Source organism: Bidens hawaiensis, unplaced genomic scaffold, assembly GCF_021521415.1.
Source record: "Bidens hawaiensis isolate Kalapana, Puna unplaced genomic scaffold, B.hawaiensis_p1.1 tig00022510_1, whole genome shotgun sequence".
Classification (NCBI taxonomy): Eukaryota; Viridiplantae; Streptophyta; class Magnoliopsida; order Asterales; family Asteraceae; genus Bidens; species Bidens hawaiensis.
Genome location: NW_027493504.1, coordinates 279,181 through 285,046, shown reverse-complemented (window position 1 = coordinate 285,046; position 5,866 = coordinate 279,181).

The following is a 5,866-nucleotide window of genomic DNA, read 5'->3' as shown; positions in this document are numbered from 1 at the left end:
CGAAAGAAAACCCAAGAAAACACTCAACCACGCCCTCGTGCCTCCCTAACCACGCACATGCTTCTGAACACAAGAAAATACAAATCTACAAGAAAAGACAAATACTGGATTAAGGAGTACGGGGCCGTGCTTTAGCAACCACGGGGCCGTGGTCGCCTTTCAGAAAAGACAAAAAAGAATTATCACGTGTCACAAACGATCTGACAAAAATTAATGCAATTGGACACCTGGACATGGGGTGTGCCTCTAGAAGCACAGGGATGTGCCCGTCTCTCCAGACTGCCTATAAATAGAGGCTCATGTTGCATTGATCAAGTGTGCTTGGAGAAAATATCTAAACGGGTTTCTCTTATAAAAACACCCATATTACACCCATATTGAAGATCTTGTGAGCAGTTTGAAGGCTTGGAGGTTACCATTGTTATCCATCATTACCATCATCATCATAATCCATCATCAGCATTAAGAAGGAAGATTCATTCACATTTGGTTAGATTGTTCTTGTTTAATCATGTGTTTGTTATCACCATCTCTTTTAATGTTCATAATTATGCTTATCATGAGCAAAACTCCATTTACCATCTAAAATATATGAAGAATCTTTGTTTTACTTGATGATTATGTGAAACATGTGGTTTAGTTTGGTATAGTACATGGTTATTTCGTAATTATCCTTTGATGAAGAAAGGTTTTATCACTTTAACTCAATACATCATGGTTGATGATTAATAATCATTCATGTTAACTCATGTTCTTGGAGACTAGAAATGGTAAAAAGAATACCTTGATAAATTATTCAAGATAAAACATGGATCCTTATGTTGTACTTAGAAATGATGAGATATAAGCTATGATCTATTTCTCTAGTTTTGATAACTCTAAAATAACGTTGTTAACACGATTGCTTAGGTTATCATGCTAGTTAAAGAAATCATATGTTAATAGAATGTGTAATTATAACCTAATTAAATCAACCAAGGGAGGTTGTGTGAGTTAACTACAACCACTCGAAGTTGTTAGGATTGGTATTTGAGATATCGAAGTCAATCCTAATCGTTCTACTATATCAAACTGCTTGTCTACTTAAATTGACATTTTCGTGGTAGCATGACATTAGGAAAGGGTGGACTTTAAAATGCGCATGCTACTTTCTTTTATGTCATAGAATATGTTCACTTAGAAATGAGGGACTATTCTATCATATATTAATAGTACAAGTTTATCACATGTTTATTTAATAATCATCAAGGAATAATGGAGTGGATTCTTGATCTTAGATGGTAACCTTCATATAATTGAATTACTCATTTAGAATTTCTCTTCTTGTCACCTACATATTATATATATAAGTATTTTTATTCTATAAAAAGTTTGAAAATCAACCTCAAAATGATTAAACTCTCCGATTAAAGTAAAGCGAAGATTCGTTATTAGAAACATTTGTGTCCACGGATCGATACTTGGTTCTTACCAATACTATTCTACATATACGATATGTAATCTTACCTATTTTGTGTGTGTTTAGTGTTAGTAGAAATCACATTTATAAATTTAAAACACGATCTTGTGCAAAAGCTAAATCTCCCATTCCAACCATTTTAAGCACTCACACAAACATCAGTTTGCCTGAAAGTTCTGCTTTCAAAAAGTGATTACTGTTCAACAATTCCTCAATTTTTATTTTAGATATTTTCTCAATATCCGAGGATTGTCGATAGTTATCTTGAATGATAGCAAGATCTTTCATCTGTGTCTCATTATGAGCATGAATTAAGTTATACTTAGACATGAATTCATCACAATGAGAACAAGGAAGAATTTCAAATACTTTAATTGACTCACATGTAATATTATCAAATGCAATAGAAGTGGACTTAGAACTGACCTCTTCTATTTTTTCCATGCAGGCAAACGAACTTGAAGGCATGTGGCTGGAAGCATCTGAATCAAACTCGGTTTCTGATTCACTCTCAGTAATTAATCCTTCACCTCTTGCATCTTAAAAATTATACACAGGTTCAAACATTGCAAGATTAGCTTGGTTACTCGAACTTCCCAACATTCGCTGATTCAAATCAATACCCTCGGTCAACAGTGCTTGTGATCCACCCGACTTCACAGAATCACCCCATAAGTTTTCTCTTTAGAATCAACAAACGTCTTTCCCAAAGTTCTTTCTTGGTTTCTAGGTCCTGTGTACTCCTTTTTGGGTTTATCACATTCTTTGGCGAAATGACTAAAATCTTGAAAATTGTAGCACCACATTTTTAATTTATTAAAATCAACCCTCTTGTTTAGAGTTGGCATATCATTTCCAGTTTTCTGCATAATCTTGACTTTACTAACAGTCATGGCCATGTTCCATTATAAATCCATAAGTTCCTGATCATCTGGGTCTATCTGGTCGTAATCTTCATCAGTAAGCTCACTTGTGTCAATTTTACCACCCACCAATTTCTCGTAAGATTTCATAAAAGGACTAAGGAAAGCAAAGTGTTTTTCAACTTCCTTCACATTTACATTTGGTGGTTGAGTTGAAGAAGAATTACCAGCACTAGCAAAATAAGTGCTTGACCCACCAGTATTATTGTTGGATCTAGAAGCCATTAAACAAACATTTGACGTTTCATTAAATGATTGTAGAATCTCTTAAGAGGTTTGAGAATAGAAAGCGTTGATCGGAGTTGAGCCGTTTCTTAATGGTAATGATCCACCATATAATATAGGATCTTGATTATCCTTTGAAGAGTTTTGACATCTCATATCATATTCTCTCCTCAATATTCTGCATTAATTCCAATGCCGTCAGATCTTCACTCTTGAAAACATTATTCTCTTTCAACACAAGTAAGAAAGTAGAATATGAATTTGGCAATGAATTCTTCACAGTATCAGTATAATTAGTTTGAGATGGCTCCATCTTTTGCTTTGTCATTTCAGCAATAAGATGATTAAATCTTGTAAGCATCTCTTCAACAAACAAAAGTTTCAAAATTGAAACTTCAGCATGACCGTTTTAGTTTCTAGTGTATTTCCCATATTTCTCATTCTTAGATGTTGGAAAAAAGAAGCACATATTTTAATACTTCCAACTTGGTGGAAAATATTATTAGGTAATGCCATGGTCAAAGTTGAATAGGCTTTTGTTTCAATCTCTAACGCTTTCTTCTCTTCTTGAGTATAGGAATCAAATAGTTTAGCTTCAAAATTTGTACTTGCATCACCTATCATAGGAGGGGTATAAAAATTATCAAGGCTTCGAGAGAAATCAGGATGCACGGATCCTAGAGGAGCTCTAAACTTCGGCTCCCATTTGGCAAAATCTCTTAACTTCATAAGCCTGTGAACATTTTGAATGTGAACCAATTTCAACGTCCAGATGCAACATCTGTTGCATTATCATATTTTGTAAAGTTAACGCGTAAAAGTTAGCCATATTTCACAAATATGCGTTGAAGCAATAAACTGTGAAAATTCTAGGTAAAAATTGTCCAATAATAAAAGTTATGGGTCAAATTTGTAATTTCTGTAATGAATGAGTAATAATATTGACGAATGAGATTTTGGTTCTAGTAACGAATGACTCAAAACTATAATGAATGGTTATAGCGAATGATTGTGGATTTTTAGTAACAAATGGTTTAATAAGTTCCTATTCACACGAATGACCAAGTGACGAATGATGTAACGAATGACAGTCACAAATGATCAAACGAATGGAATGACGAATGGTATGACGACTAGCATAACGAATGGGTGTACGAATGAGGATATCACGAATGAGGCTGGTATGACGAATGGGCTATTGTAGCGAATGATCATTTATAACAAATTGACACGTGGCATAAACGATTACCACTGTTCATGCGAATGAGTAGTTACAATTGTAACCAATGAGCATTCATCATAATGAATGGATCTTCAAACCTTCAAACGAGTTCCAGATTTACAGATTTCAAACACAATCCTAACTCCATTCAGACTTGGATTACTCGTCCAAATTAACACCAAATTCAACAATTAACCAATCAATTTACTCATCACAACATTCTGAACAAACCATGACTAGTCCAGACATCCAATTCCCATTTAAACATGTCCAAAATCACACAAAACTAGTCTGAAAACCTCTGTTTCAGCCAAACTCAATTACAACATCAATTCCATTGAATTGATAAACAATAATTCAATTAACCACTAAGGAAGCTTATTAATCTGAATAAGAACTAATAACACTTTAAATTGACATCAGTTAACAGCTAAACACTAAGTAATTGATTCAAATCAAGTCGTACAATTTTAGATTTCAAAAACATAGAATTAACACATAAATCCACATCAATTGATGTCAGTTATGCTCAATATCACCTGAATAATCGAACGCTGGATCTTATACCACTTGAGAAACCACTTTGTGATCGATGATTTCAATTCATACTTTACGATCTAGTTCTTGATATAAACAGGTGATTATACGATTGGGAATTACATTAATTTAAGTGTATGTGAGTTAACAATCAGGCAGATAAATGAGATCTCGGAATAATAATAACACATTTCTTAAGTTATGAATAGGGGCATATGCATGTATAGAAGACGACCACATTCGTTATACATCTCATAATGAATGGGGACCATTTGTCTTCGTTCCCTATTACTAACTTAAAGTACAATGAATGACTCATTCGTTGTACCTCATTCGTTAAACATCCTTAACGAATGGACTAATACATTAGCGAATGGCTCATTCGTTATACATTCCATAATGAATGACCCTTACATTAACGGATGGACACATTCATTATACAAGCATAACGAATGGCAAACATGAAATCCCCAAAATGCCCTTTACATTAATAATAAATAATTACAACAGATAAACAAGACTGAGACGAAAAAACCATGTACTAACAAAACCATGTACTAACATTAATCATCAATTTGAACCTTCAATCGATCAATTTTGAGTATTGAGTGATGGGTTTTAACCTTGAATGTATCAAGATTTAAGCCTGAACGTTTTAGGTTTTTAGCTAGAACGTTTTAGGTTTTAAGCCTGAACATTTTAAGGTTTAACCTTGAAGGTTTTAAGGTTAGGAATTTGGCTTGAACGTTTCTGGATTTTTAACCTTGAACGTTTTTCGCATAGCTAATGTACATTAAGAAATTAATGTATGTTAACGCACCCCTATATATATATATATATATATATATAGTAAGGATCCTAAGAGAACCCTTTGTAAATTCAGAACTTTGAGAACAATTTTGTATATATATATGGTAAGATCCTAAGAGAACCCTTTGCAAATTGAGAATTTTGAGAACCATTTTGGACCACTAAAAACACCTTTAAAAAAATCATAAAACAAAAAATAATAAAAATTTTAAAAAAGTAAAAAAAACCAAAATTCTTATATTTCATTCCGGTTTCATTAAAAAAATAAAAATAAATAAAAAAACTTCGTATTATACACATATGTATAATTTTATATAATCTTTAGTTACGTAATATACACATATGTACAGTACCATTTATCTTAAATTAAACACATGTGTACAAAAAAAACATGTAAATGTACATATATGTATATAATTTAGCTAAACCGAGTTTTTTTTATGAAACCGGGATGATAAAATAAGAATTTTGGTTTTTTTACTTTTTTGATTTTTGTGTTTTTTTATTTTATGTGTTTTTTTATTTTTGTGTTTTTTGTGGTCCAAAATGGTTCTCAATTTCAAAAAAGTTCTCTCATGATCTTGATCATATATATATATATATATATATATATATATATATATATATATATATATCTATATATATGTATATATTGTTTTGGTCAAAAATTACTAAAGCAATAATTGAGCA